The sequence below is a fragment of the Ovis aries genome, chromosome 6 (genome assembly GCF_016772045.2).
Source record: "Ovis aries strain OAR_USU_Benz2616 breed Rambouillet chromosome 6, ARS-UI_Ramb_v3.0, whole genome shotgun sequence".
Lineage (NCBI taxonomy): Eukaryota > Metazoa > Chordata > Mammalia > Artiodactyla > Bovidae > Ovis > Ovis aries.
The window spans coordinates 85,800,344-85,815,813 of record NC_056059.1 but is presented as its reverse complement, the minus strand read 5'-3'; the positions used below and the strand labels follow the sequence as shown (position 1 = coordinate 85,815,813).

Sequence of the window (15,470 nt, the reverse complement as noted above, 5' to 3'; positions counted from 1 at the left end):
GGGGTTAGGCATTGTTGTGAAGAAAAATTGGGCCCTTTCTGTTGACCAACGCTGGCTGCAAGTGTTGCAGTTTTCAGTGCCTCTCATTGATTTTCTGAGCATACTTCTCAGATATAATGGTTTCACCAAGATTCAGAAAGCTGCAGTGGATCAGTTGTGCAACAGACCACCAAACAATGACCAGGGCTCATTTTTGTTGCAAGTTTGGCTTTGGAAACTGAATTGGAGCTTCTTCTCAGCCACTGAACTGGTCATTGCTAGTTATTGTATAAAATTCACTTTTTGTTGCACATCACAATTTAATACAGAAATGGTTCTTTTGGCTGCATAGAAGAAAAGAAGATGACATTTTAAAATGATGAATTTTTTTTTGACTTGCAGTCAGGTCATGAGGCACCCACTTATTGAGATTTTTAACCTTTCCAGTTTGCTTCAAATGCAGAACAACTGTGGAATGGTCGATGCAGAGTTCTTAGGCAACTTCTTGTGTAGTTGTAAGACGATCAGCTTCCTGGTCCTTTCTATTGGTCATTATCAACTTCTGAAGGTCAGTTACTGTGCTGCTCATCTTCAAGGCTCTAGCCTCCTTCGCAAAACTTCTTGAACCTCCTCTACACTGTACGTTCATTAGTAGTTCCTGGGCTAAATGCAGTGTTGATGTTGTGAGTTGTCAGCACTGCTTTATGAGCTATTTTGAACTCAAATAAGAAAATCACTAGAATTTGCTTTTTTTCTAACATTATTTCCATAGTCTAAAACATACATAAAATAAATAGCAAGTAATAATTCATTAGCACAAAATAAAGCAAGAAATACATATTAAAATGATGTATATCATAACCACATTTAAGAATGTATTCCAATATCAAATGTCAAAGGTCAACAATGCAAGACTGAAATTATTTTCCCACCAACCTAATATCTCACTGTGGTTTTAATTTGCATTTCCCTGAATAGCAATGATGAGCATCTTTTTATGTACTTGTTAGCCACTTGAATATCTTCTTTGGAAAAAAAAATTCTATATTCAGATCCTTTGCTAATTTTATAAAATTGACTTTTGGTACTGAATTGTATTTGAGTTCTTTAGACATTTTGAATCATAACCCTGAATCAGATATATGGTTTACAAGTATTATCTCTCATCTATGAGTTGCCTTCTCATTTTGCAGATCATTTCTTTTTCTATGCATAGTCTTTTTTGTCTGAATTAGTCCTACTTGTTTATTTTTAATTTTATTGCTTATGCTTATGGTGTTAATTAAAAAAAATCATTGCCAGGATCTGTATTAAGAAAATTTCTACCATATTTTCTTCTAGGAAATTTATGGTTTCAGGTCATACATCAAAGTCTTTAATCCATTCCTACTTAATTTTTGTAGTGGAATAAGATTGGGATCTATTTTTATTCTTTTGCATGAGAATATTCATTTCTTCAGGAAGAATGATTAAAAAGACTATCTTTTTCCATTGAGTATTTTTGGCTCCATTGTGAAATATTAGTTGACCATATATATACACATGAGTTTATTTCTGGGATTCTGATTGTGTTCTGTTGGTTCATGTGTCTGTTTTTATACCTGTACCATATGACCTTGATTAGTATAGGTTTATACCATTACTTGAAACAAGAAAGTGTGATGCCTGTGGGTCATTCTTTTTTCTCAGGATTGCTTAGTCTATTGGGGTCTTTTTCAATTTCATATGAATTTCAACATTGTTTTATTTATTGATATTTTTGACAAAAGTATCTCTAATAATATATCATTACTAAAAAACAACACCAACCTATTTCTCAAAAATTAAACTATCAGCACCTGATAGTTGCAACATCTTGTTTTATAGCCATTTCCCTTTTCCATTTTTTTGAGTATCTGTTCGAAATTTCCTGTAAGGAATTATTTCTTCAAAGACTCACAAACAACATGAAAGCTTTTAATGAAGTATGCTGCCAAGAAATATGAAATAAGTTCAAAAGGCATATGACCTAATCAAGGTTGACTTGCTGCATTGAGACATTTTCCTGAAATTTTGTGACAGAAATAGGTGCTGTTTCTCTAGCCCTTACCCTAAAAAATGTAGGGGAAAACTGCTGCATACATTGCTCACTCATGTTTAGAGTCCACGATACAAGAGGAAAAACTGAAAACAGATAACTTAAAATCTCATCCTAGTGACATTTTCTGAGTCATGGACCAACCAGTGACTGACCTATACCTGGATCTAAGTTGTTTACTTCTGGTTCCAGCAGTTTGGTACTCAGTTTTGGAACCTCTTTTATAGTGAAGCATTAATAATGAGATAAGATTCTGATTCTCTCCTAGCTCTTTCTATCCTCCCCTAAAATATTCTTTGAGAAATATATCATTAATGTGATTTACTCTCTTAAATTAAAAAATACTATTAGACATAGATTGCCATTCAGGATCAGTTTAGAAGCTTCATTATATAATGTATTCCAAGTATATCTTTAAAATTTAAAGATATAAATTATAATTTATATAATTATTAAAATATGTACCAATATGTTCTAATAATTGAGGAAGAAACAAGTAAGATAACATCTGGTTCAAAAAATATTTTGAGGAACTATAAATACCTTGGGGAAAAAAGAGTGCAAAGATAATATTATTAGGGTATACACAAAAATAGTTGATGTCTAATAGGGCAATAAATCATAATTTAAGGGATGATTTTTTTCTTACCAGACAAAAATATGCAAGTTAACATTTAACTTCACAGTGTCTAAACACAAAAATCTGCATGAAATCAATAATAAATACAAAATGAAACATAGGTGCACTTTTCTATAAATGTAAAATATCTTTCAATCATTCATTCTTCAACAAATGCCCTAGCATAGCATCAAAAGCGGTATGTACTTTTGGAAATGGGGAAATGCATTTCCAAATTTGAAATATTTTTCTCACAATTTCTTGATCCAGATCAATTATATCAATAATTGATACAGTTTTTAGTTTTCCTACTATATTGTCTTCATTTCAATAAGATGTTTGAAGCACAGTGGATTACTAAGGAGAATCCCAGGGACAGAGGAACCTGCTGGGCTGCCGTCTATGGGGTCGCACAGAGTCGGACACGACTGATGCGACTTAGCAGTAGCAGCAGCAGAGATTTAACAACAACAAAAAAGTATCTTGATATGAAATAAAGCAAATCAATGACATGATCCCACAATTCTACTCATAGGTCTACAACCAAGAAAAATGAACCCATTTTCTCACACAAAACACATACATGAATGCTCATAGCTGCCTTATTCTTAGTAGCCAAATAAGAAAACAACCCAAATCTTTATCAACTGATGAGTGGATGAAAAAAAATGCACAATATCCTTGCAAAAATAGTATTCGGGAACAAAAAGCAATGAAATATTGATACATTTGGCCACACTATGAACCTTGAAAATGTTACGCTAAGTGAAAGTGGCACAAAAGATCACATAGTGTATGCTTTCATTTATATTAAGTGAAACAAGGTTTTTCTGAAATAGGAAAAGAGAGAGAGAAAGTAGAATAGTGGTTGTCAGGGGCTGAGAAGAGGAAGAAATGGGGAATGGCCATCAATGGATACAGGATTTCTTTGGGGAGTAATGAAATTTTCTAAAATGTAACGATGGTGATGGTTTCACGGTGTTATAAATATACAAAAAGCTATATAGATGTTTAGATAAAAGGAATAATTACATGATATTTAAGTTCTATCCTAATAAAACCTTCATAGGCTTAAGGGCATGGGAATAAATCATTTCACAAAGAGAATAAATTATACCCTTGGCTGACACCAGTAAGGCTCCAAAATGCAACATATACCGAGTCTGAAATTGGGTTTTGATTTTTGACGTTACCAGAATCAAACCACTAAACTACAGAGTTTTGCTTGTGATCTCTTATGCATATAGATTTTCTCGACATATCAAAATCCTCACATTTTCTAATTAAAACTTTAGCACACTTGGAACACCAAGGAAAATATTCAAAAAGCCTTATGGTGAGAAACCAGAGAGCTATGGTTTCCTCCTCTCAGTGATACAGAATGCATATTTCAAAAAGATACCAACTCTGAGTAAGGTTCCTTATACCACAGTAGTTATACAGAATTCAGAAATGAAGCTCAGGCTGCAAACTAAGGAAAGTGATTTAATTCAGAGTCACTTACTTGCATTCTTATTCTGTAAATATTCACTTGCTTTCCACTTTGTTTGGAAGGGAACTCTTTTGTACTGTTAGCAAATATGTCAAAAGAGCAAATATTTAGCCGCCAGATTATGATGCAATACTCTATTTTCACAAAAGGGGACAAAGCTGTAGGAAACAGAAACTTTCATTTTGTATAAAATGAAAGAATTACTTTAAAATTTTTATTGTAAGATTTCCTCTCTGGATAGGATGTAATTAGTTGTGGCAGCACATTCCCAAACACCAGGAAAAAAAGAAAGAAAAAAAAAGTCAATTACAAAAGTCATTATTAAAGCTATCAAAGGCTTTTGGAGTGAGGAGGATGAGATAAAATGGAATTCCAGAAGAGAAGGAGCTTCTACCATAGAGGGCTGAGGATCACTGGCTGAGTTTCTTGTTCATTGCTAGAAGCAAGTACTGATTCTAGCATGGAGTGGGGCTCGGGTTTAGCTCAAACAGAGAGAAAGCAGCAGACTTTTGGTTTGTTCCATGCTCAAATCAGCGTTTGTTTCTTCATAATCTCAGTGTTGTGTACTCTCGGTGGGAGAAGAACTATTGATTTTTCATGGGTTGCCTAAGACTAATATAGGTTCTTTAAAGACTTTACTCAGAAAATTTGATGGCAATACATGTATCAGATTGTTTTCCCTTTATCATCTTTCATTTTTGTTCAGGAAAACCTACCACATTATGTAAGATTATGGGAAAAAGCTGAAATGTTGGTTTGAACAGAATTTTGAATTTCCATACCCTTACTTAACCTAACGTTGAATTTGTTGGAGGACTGCAATACAATTCTGCAAAGTCTCTGCCTAAGGTAATTAACCATGCTTCTTTTTACTTCTCTGAGTACTTACTTCCTGGAATGATTTCCAGTTTATTAGTTTAGCATTTAACACTCAAACTGAAAACCTGAGCACAGGAATTAATGGGAATTATCCACCTTAGATTGTTATGCTACCAGAAGTATTTAATTCATTATTGTGGTAATCATTTGTGATGCTCAACAAATATGCCAGATATTTGACAACAATAATGCCCTAGTCCTTGAGTTTAGTACACTTGTGCAAAACTCTCTGACCAATGAAAATGAGCTGAAGTGGCATGTATCACTTCCAGGTCCAACACATAACTGTTAGGTCCAGATACTCCAGGGGCTTCCCCGGTGGCTCAGCAGTAAAGAATCTGCCAACAATGCAGGAGCTACAGGAGACTTGGGTTTGATTCCTGGGTTGGGAAGATCTCCTGGAGGAGGGTATGGCAACCCACTCCAGTTGTTCTTGCCTAGAGAATCCCATGGCAGGCTACAGTCCATAGGGTCGCAAAGTCCAGTGTTCTTGCCTGGAGAATCCCATGGCAGGCTACAGTCCATAGGGTCGCAAAGAATCGGACATGAGTGAAGCGACTTAGCTCGCTAGATACTCCAGAGTTCTCTTATCCTTTGTGATGTCAACAGGATGTGTCCCAATGTTGCTACTCTGTCGACTTGTTATTGTTCAGTTGCTAAGTCCTGTCAATCTCTTTGCAACCCTGTAGAATGTACCATGCCAAGCTCCTCAAACTATTTCCCAGGGTATTCTCGAATTGCTGTCCATTGAGTTGATGATGATATTTACCAACTCATCCTCTTCCAGCCCCTGCTCCTTCAATCTTTCCAAGCATCAGGATCTTTTCCAATGAATCAGCTCTTTCCATCAGGTGGCCGAAGTATTGGAGCTTCAGCTTGAGCATCACTCCTTCCAATGAACTTTCAGGACTGATTACCTTTAGGATTGATTGTTTTGATGTCCTTGCAGTCCAAGAGACTCTCAAGTCTTCTCCAACATGACAGTCCAAAAGCATCAGTGCTTCAGTGCTCATTCTTATTTGAGGTTCCCTCATAGCTCAGTTGGTAAAGAATCTGCCTGCAATGCAGGAGACCCGGGTTTGATTCCTGGGTCAAGAAGTCCCATGGAGAAGGAAATGGCAACCCACTCTGGTATTCTTGCCTGGAGAATCCCGTGGACAGGCTATAGTCCATGGGGTTGCAAGAATTGGACATGACTTAGTGACTAAACTATCCTTCTTTATGGTCCAACTCTTATATTCATATATATCTAGTGGAAAAACCATAGCTTTGAGTACAAGGACCTTTGTCAGCAAAGTGATGGCTTTGGTTTTTAATATGCTATCTAGGTTTATCATAGTTTTCCTTCCAATGAGCACACATCTTTTAATTTCTTGGCTGCAGTCACCATCCTCAGGGATTTTTGGAGCCCAGGAAAATAGTCTGTCACTGCTTCTATTTTTTTCCCCCTTTTATTTGCCATGAAGTGTTGGGACTGGATGCCATGATCTTAGTTGTTTGAATGTTGAGTTTCAAACTACCTTTTCCAGTCTGCTTGGTCACCCTCATCAAGAGGCTTTTTAGTTCATCTTCACTTTCTTTCATTAGAGTGGCTCCTATTGTTGTTCAGTCACTAAGTCGTGTTTGATTCTTTGCAATCCCATAGACGGCAGCATGCCAAGCTCCTCTGTCCTCCACTATCTCCCAGAGTTTCCTCAGATTCATGTCCATTGAGTCAGTGATGCTATTTAACCAACTCATTCTTTGCTTCCCTTTCTCCTTTAGTTTCCAATCTTTCCCAGCATCAGAGTCTTTTCCAGTGAGTTAGCTCTACCCATCAGGTGCTAAAGTATCAGGGCTTCATCTTCATATCTGAGATTGTTGGTATTTCTCCCAAAAATCTTGATTCTGGTTTGTTATTCATTCAGACTGGCATTTCACATAATGTACTCGGTATAGAAATTAAATAGACAGGTGACAATAAGCAGCCTTATCATGCTCCTTTCCCAATTTGGAACCAGTCAGTTCCATAACTGTTTCTAACTGTTGCTTCTTGGCCCTCATACAGGTTTCTCAGGAGATGGATAAAGTGGTCTGTTATTCCCATTTCTTTAAGAATTTTCCACATTTTGTTGTCATCCACACAGTTAAAGGGTTTAACATAGCCAATCAAGCAGGAGTAGACGTTTTTTAGGAACTCCCTGGCTGTCTCTAGGATCCAAGGAATGTTGGCAATTTGATCTCTGGTTCCTCTGCCTCTTCAAAAGCCAACTGGTACATCTGGAGGTTCTCAGTTCACTTATTGCTGAAGCCTAGCTTGAAGGACTTTGAGCAAAACCTTGCTAGCATGAATGAATACAATTGTAAGCTCTGTAGTAATTATATGGCTACTTTGTTTCTAACCATGTTTGTGGTAGCTCACACAAAGAGAAAAGTATAAATAATGTAGACTCAATTGAAACTTAGACAACAGAAAAAATGTAAATACCTCAAAAGTATGCCATTATACTGACTGTGACTAAACTGAAAAACGAAAGAAAGATAATCTTATTACCATCCAAAGTCTAACAAAGTGCAGCACCAGAACTATTTAACTTAAAGCAGAAATCAAAAGTTCTTCATTCAGAGCATTGTGGAGAGAGTGTCAGAATGGAATAATGTGTACTGAATATACTCATTGGCTCTACAAAAAACAAGCTTAACTTAGAAATTTGCTTCTGCCAATTACTGCTCTGTAGCCTTGGACAAATTACTCAACTTTTCTGAGATAGCTTTTTCATCTGCAAATATATACATATCTCTGAAGATTATAATATATCTAACTTAAATGATAGCATATTCAAAAGCAGAGACATTACTTTCCAAGAAAGGTCCGTCTAGTCAAGGCTATGGTTTTTCTAGTGGTCATGTATAGATATGAGAGTTGGACTGTGAAGAAGGCTGAGCGCCGAAGAATTGATGCTTTTGAACTGTGGTGATAGAGAAGACTCTTGAGAGTCCCTTGGACTGCAAGGAGATCCAACCAGTCCATTCTAAAAGAGATCAGCCCTGGGATTTCTTTGGAAGGAATGATGCTAAAGCTGAAACTCCAGTACTTTTATGGCCACCTCATGTGAAGAGTTGACTCATTGCAAAAGACTCTGATGCTGGGAGGGATTGGGGGCAGGAGGAGAAGGGGATGACAGAGGATGAGATGGCTGGATGGCATCACTGACTTGATGGACGCAAGTCTGAGTGAACTCCAGGAGTTGGTGATGGACAGGGAGGCCTGGTGTGCTGCGATTCATGGGGTCACAAAGAGTCAGACACGACTGAATGACTAAACTGAACTGAATTTTCCTAAAAACCAATGATTTCAGGTCATATTTTATACTCCTAAATGGTTATTCTAATAATTCAGACACATTGTGAAAAGTGTGTGACTCATTCTTATAACATAAACTTTCATATTTCATGGGCTAGTTTCTAGGAGTTACAAGAGTTTGATGTTTACTCTGGGGTCAGTGGTCCAAAACCTCACAGAAAAAAGTCTAATATGATTGCATCAACCCTTGCCCAGATTCCACAAAAAGTCAGATAATCTTATTTTCTGAGGGGCAGTTATTTTAACATCCATGAAGCTCTTCTTAAAACTGAGCTTAAAATGTAGGAAAAGTTTTTGGCATTGTCCCTGGTGGCTCAGGTGGTAAAGAATCTGCCTACAAAGTGGGATACCTGGATTCAATCCCTGGAGGAGGGCATGACAACCTACTCAGGTATTCTTGCCTGGAGAATTCCCATGAACAGAGGAGCCTGGTGGGCTATAGTCCATGAGGTCACAAAGAGTCAGAAACCATTGAAAGACTAAGCACATACATACAATGTCAATTTAACTAAACTCTAAAAAAAAAAAGTATTAAATGTTAAAACAGGATATTTAATTTGTATCCTAATTTAAACTCGGCATTACAAATAAGAAGCATATTGCAGAGGTTTCTTTAAATAATGAATGAAACTTGTCATTCACTACTGTTAATCAGTAAGCTTTGTGCCTAGGTTTTAAGGCTTCTGTGTAATTTAACATTGTTCTGTTGTTCATATTTGTTATTTCAAATGTGAGACCTATACACAAGTTACAACTCTCATCATGGATAATTAAGGAATAGATATTTTAAAATATAATTTTGGTTCACAGAATACCTTAGGACTGTATTCCCTTTTAAATAATGAATTTGAACCAGGCCCTGTTTGAGCCTGAAACTGACAATTTAGACTACTAGAATATGCCTAAATAGCTCTACTTGTATATAAACAATTGAAAACTTTAATTATACAGTAAAGAGTTCTGCAGTTCACTCTATGATGTTCTGACAAATTAAAAGTCTTATTGATACCTTTTTATGTTATAACTAAGTGATATTCTTAAACAACTGGGGACCTGTTTTCCCTTACCCTTACTTAAAATAAAGAATTACATGTAATTTTAACCTATGAATGCTCATAATAATTATTCTATTCATAATTTAACTGAATTCAGTTAAAAGAATTCTGTTCAGTTCAGTCGCTCAGTCGTGTCTGACTCTTTGTGACCCCACGAATCGCAGCACACCAGGGCTCCCTGTTCCTCACCAACTCCCGGAGTTCACTCAGACTCACGTCCATCGAGTCAGTGATGCCATCCAGCCATCTCATCCTCTGTCATCCCCTTCTCCTCCTGCCCCCAATCCCTCCCACCATCAGAGTCTTTTCCAATGAGTCAACTCTTCGTACGAGGTGGCCAAAGTACTGGAGTTTCAGCTTTAGCATCATTCCTTCCAAAGAAATCCCAGGGCTGATCTCCTTCAGAATGGACTGGTTGGATCTCCTTGCAGTCCAAGGGACTCTTAAGAGTCTTCTCCAACACCACAGTTCAAAAGCATCAATTCTTCGGCGCTCAGCCTTCTTCACAGTCCAACTCTCACATCCTTACATGACCACAGGAAAAACCATAGCCTTGACTAGACGGAAGAGAATTAAGTACCACCAAACCAGGTGTACAAGAAATGTTAATGCGGCTTCTCTAAGTGAGAAAGAAAAGACCACATCTAGAATCATGAAAATTACAAAAGCAAACATCTCATGGTGAAGAGAAATATACTATAGTGCTAGCAAATCAGCCAGCATAAAGCTAGAAGGAAGGTTAAAAAACAAAAGTAGTACAATCATGTATACTTCGATAAGTAGTTAAGGGATACAGAAAACAGTAAGATTTAAAATGCAATTTCAAAAACACTAAGTGTGGTAGGGAAGTAAAAACACAAGATTCTTAAAATGCATTTGAATTTATTTTATTTTATTTTATTTTGCATTTATTTTTTTATTTTTTTTTTTAGTTTTTTATTTTTTAAATCTTAAAATCTTTAATTCTTACATGCATTCCCAAACATGAACCCCCTCCACCTCCCTCCCCATAACATCTTTCTGGGTCATCCCCATGCACCAGCCCCAAGCATGCTGCATCCTGCGTCAGACATAGACTGGCGATTCAATTCACATGATAGTATACATGTTAGAATGTCATTCTCCCAAATCATCCCACCCTCTCCCTCTCCCTCTGAGTCCAAAAGTCCACTATACACATCTGTGTCTCTTTCCCTGTCTTGCATACAGGGTCGTCATTGCCATCTTCCTAAATTCCATATATATGTGTTAGTATACTGTATTGGTGTTTTTCTTTCTGGCTTACTTCACTCTGTATAATCGGCTCCAGTTTCATCCATCTCATCAGAACTGATTCAAATGAATTCTTTTAACGGCTGAGTAATACTCCATTGTGTATATGTACCACAGCTTTCTTATCCATTCATCTGCTGATGGACATCTAGGTTGTTTCATGTCCTGGCTATTATAAACTGTGCTGCGATGAACATTGGGGTACATGTGTCTCTTTCAATTCTGGTTTCCTCAGTGTGTATGCCCAGCAGTGGGATTGCTGGGTCATAAAGTAGTTCTATTTGCAATTTTTAAGGAATCTCCACACTGTTCTCCATAGTGGCTGTACTAGTTTGCATTCCCAGCAACAGTGTAGGAGGGTTCCCTTTCTCCACACCCTCTCCAGCATTTATTGCTTGCAGATTTTTGGATCGCAGCCATTCTGACTGGTGTGAAGTGGTACCTCATTGTGGTTTTGATTTGCATTTCTCTAATAATGAGTGATGTTGAGCATCTTTTCATGTGTTTGTTAGCCATCCGTATGTCTTCTTTGGAGAAATGTCTATTTAGTTCTTTGGCCCATTTTTGATTGGGTCGTTTATTTTTCTGGAATTGAGCTGCATAAGTTGCTTGTATATTTTTGAGATTAGTTGTTCGTCAGTTGCTTCATTTGCTATTATTTTCTCCCATTCAGAAGGCTGTCTTTTCACCTTGCTTATATTTTCCTTTGTTGTGCAGAAGCTTTTAATTTTAATTAGATCCCATTTGTTTATTTTTGCTTTTATTTCCAGAATTCTGGGAGGTGGATCATAGAGGATCCTGCTGTGATTTAAAAGATCATGAACTTAAAATAATCATATCTTTTACATATATACGTATATTTTTGCCAAGCAGAGTGAGGGGAGTATACACAGTAACTATGTAATATTGTTATATATTGTAATTAGGTTTACTGTTGTGATCATTTTGAAATATATAGAGAACCCAAATCACTATGTTGTCTACCAGAAACATACTGCTGTGAAAGAAAGTGAAAGTGAAAGGCACTCAGTCGTGTTCCACTTTAGGCCAGAATACTAGAATGAGTAGCCTTTCCCTTTTCCAGGGGATCTTCTCAACCCAAGGAGTGAACCCAGGTCTCTTGCATTGCAGGCAAATTCTTTACCAGCTGAGCCACAAGTGAAGCCCAAGAATAATGGAGTGGGTAGCCTATCCCTTCTTAGGGTATCTTCCAATCTTCCAGACCCAGGAATCGAACCAGGGTCTCCTGCATTGCAGGCAGATTCTTTACCAACTGAGCTATCATATTTCAAAACAAGAAAGAATTAAACAAACTCAGAGAAAAATAGATCAGATTTTTGGTGCTCAGAGGCAGAAGATTGGGGAAGGGTCAACTGGAAGAAGATGGCTGAAAGGTTCAAACTTCCAAACCAAATAAATACCAAAGATGCAATATACATCATAAATTTAATGAACACTGCTGTATGTTATACACAGAAATTGTTAGGAGAGTGAGTTCTCATCTCAAGGGGAAAAAAAATTTATTTCTGCAAATTTGTACCTATATAACATGACAGATGGCGCTTCCCAGGTAGCTCAGCTAGTAAAGTATCTGCCTGCAATGTGGGAGACATAAGAGATGTGGATTCGATCCCTGAGTCAGAAAGATCCTCTGGAGAAGGAAATGGCTCCCCTCCAGTATTCTTGCCTGGAGAATCCCATGCGCAGAGGAGCCTGGTAGGTTATAGTTCATAGGGTCACAAAGAGTTGGACACGACTCAGCGACTTAGCATGCATGTATGTCAGTTATATATCAATACAACCAGAAGAGAAACAAGGCTATTATAAAAATTGTACAACAAAATTAGACAGGCTAGAGGCTATGGATAAATACCTTGAAAAACTCATCTTACTTAAGCTTTTTGCTTTTTTGTAGTAATTTATTTGTATAGCAACTATTGAATTGCTTTGATCATCCATCTACATAACAGTGTTAGATACCAGTATTATATTTATTATTACTATATGTATTTTTTCTATACTGGTAGAAATCAAACAAAATGGTTGCATCATAATTATATAATTACATGTCTACCAACTCAAGAATCCTCAAATTAATTAACTTTTGAAAAATTTGTCCAAATTTAAAGGTTTCTTTCAACTTACAGTTATTACAAAATATTGGCTATACTCCCTGTGTTGAACAAGAGATCTTTGAGTCTTTTACACAACAGTTTGTGCCTCCCCCTTCCCCCTACTCATATATCACTCCTACCCCCTATCTCACTGACAATCACTAGTTCTCTGTACCTGTGAGTCTGAGTAAAAAGTCAATTATTTCAACAGATTTATGTCAAATTAAGAGATTGAATAAATAAGCAAAAGTCTCCCAAAAAGGAAAAATCCTGGAGAGATAATATAACTGGTAAATTCTATTAAACTATTAAAAAATTAAATAAACTAATCCTTTTCAAATCTTCAAAAAAATTTAAGAGAAACATGTACTAAATAATTTCATGAGATCAGATTCACCCTGATACAAAAGCCTGATAAAGGTACAGATCTCCCTCTGGTACAGATTACCTTTTTATTCTTTATCTCCTAAATGAGAATTAATCTGATGATGACAGCCTAATGATTAAGATTTTTGCAAGCACTTGAAAATATGTCTATAAGGTCAATATTTAAAAACATTAATTGCTTACATAGGGCCTCAGTTTGCTTATGTATTACTTGGAGTTATTGAACCAAATTAATTCTAGGTTAGTTGGCTTCCTCTGATAGGATATGAAAAACCTAAAAATCTTCTAATAGTGTAAAGACATTTGTCTTAACAGGTTCTGTGAAGATACACAGGAAAGAAATCAGAAATATTAGGAGCCAATACCTAGCTATATGAATGGATTCTATAGAATCATCTTCTTGGTAAGACCAAAGAAAAGAATATTAAATAGAACTGAATGAGGGATAATGTGAACAGTTACTCAAAAACAAATAAATTCAACAAATTTGCATACAAAATAAGCAAAAATAAATTTTGTTTTGGTCTTTTTCACATTTCTTCTAGAGAAAAAAATATTCACGACACTTGCTAAGACTGTAAGGCACACTTTATTCAAGACCATTATGATAAATATAGTTACTACTACAGTAAGTCGAAGAGATTGGATTCAACTGAGTACAAAAGGGAAAAGTGGTCAAAGTGCAGAGTGGGGAGTCACCAGATAGAAAATTCCTGAGAGGAAACATCAGAAATATGGGTTATTCAGTTTCTCAGTCGTGTCTGACTCTTCGTGACCACATGGACGGCAGCATGCCAGGCTTCCTTGACCATGATGTCTTTCATCATCTCTTGGAGTTTGCTCAAAGTTTACTCCCTTCCCTGGTGGCTTATATGGTAAAGAATCTGCCTGTAATGTAAGAGACCTGGGTTCAATCCTTGGGTTGGGAAGATCCCCTGGAGAAGGGAATGGAAACCCACTCCAGTTCTTGCCTGGAGAATTCCATGGACACAGGAGCTTGATGCGGCAATAGTCCAAGGGGTTGCAAAGAGTTGTACTGATTGACTGAACGACTGACACAGAGACGGGAACTCTGGCAAAAGCCAACCTAATCAGATGCATGCTTAATGCAGGCCAGGGTGGAAGATGGTAAGGATGAATCAACAGCAAAAAAGGTGATCAAATATCAAGGTTGGAGAAGTCTAGCTAAACTGACTCAGTAGGATGTTTGCTAAAATTGAGTAATGCAGGGATTAACAATCAAGCTTCCAAATCAGGACCTGGTTGAGAAGAGAGTTCAGAAGAGCCTGACTAGATTTTGGTCAAGGACAGAATCTTTATCAAGCTTTAACATAAATATGAAATTTATAATTGTCCCATTTATGATGCAAACTCTCCCACTTCAGCATCAGGGTAAAGGAAAATATGTTTAAATCAGGTTCTCATTAACTTTTGTACAGAATACTGCAGCACTCTTTGACTGTCTGTATCCATTCTCTCCCACCTCTCTGCACTCTCCCCACAGTAAGTATCTGGGAAAAAAAATGTGAAACACCATTTTATTATCTATCATATTATAAATGCTTCCAGATTCCTATGGGCTTCCCTGGTGGCTCAGTTGGTAAAGGATCTACTTACAATGTGTGAGACTGGGTTCAGTCCCTGGGTGGGGAAGATTCCCTGAAGGAGGGCATGGCTACCCACTCCAGTATTCTGTCCTGGAGAATTCCATGCATTGTATAGTCCATGGGGTCACAGAGTTGGACATGACCTAGTGACCAGATTGATATAAATTCAAATACAAAATCCTGTTTTCTTAAACATATATTTCATGAACTTTCACTAGTTGATCTTTCTAGCCTGTGATGCCAACATTCTCTCATTGAAACCCTGCATATCTCACCTTCAATTTCCCATTCACACAAGCATTTGTTTACTTAAATTCCTCCATTCCTGTTTATTAAAGTATCCTCACCCCAACAAAAAATATATAAATATATATATATATATATATATATATATATATATATATATTTTCTTTTTCTGTTTAGGCCATTCCAAAACCAGAGCTTTTATCACTCACTGTGGAACCAATGAGATCTATGAAACTGTTTACCATAGGTCCCTATGGTGGGAATTCCCTTGTTGGGTGATCAGCTTGATAATGTTGCTTGAGTAAAAGCCAAAGGGACAACTGTTGAATTAGACTTGCATAGAATGATGAGTTCTGATCTGCTTAATGCTTTGAATGAAGTTATTAACAACCTTATGTGA

At 36.8% G+C, this 15,470-nt stretch overlaps 1 pseudogene; it reads left to right on the top strand.

The window, feature by feature from the left end:
• Nucleotides 1–15,470, top strand: part of LOC101123301 (UDP-glucuronosyltransferase 2A1-like) — a 40,871-nt pseudogene extending 25,401 nt beyond the window's left edge.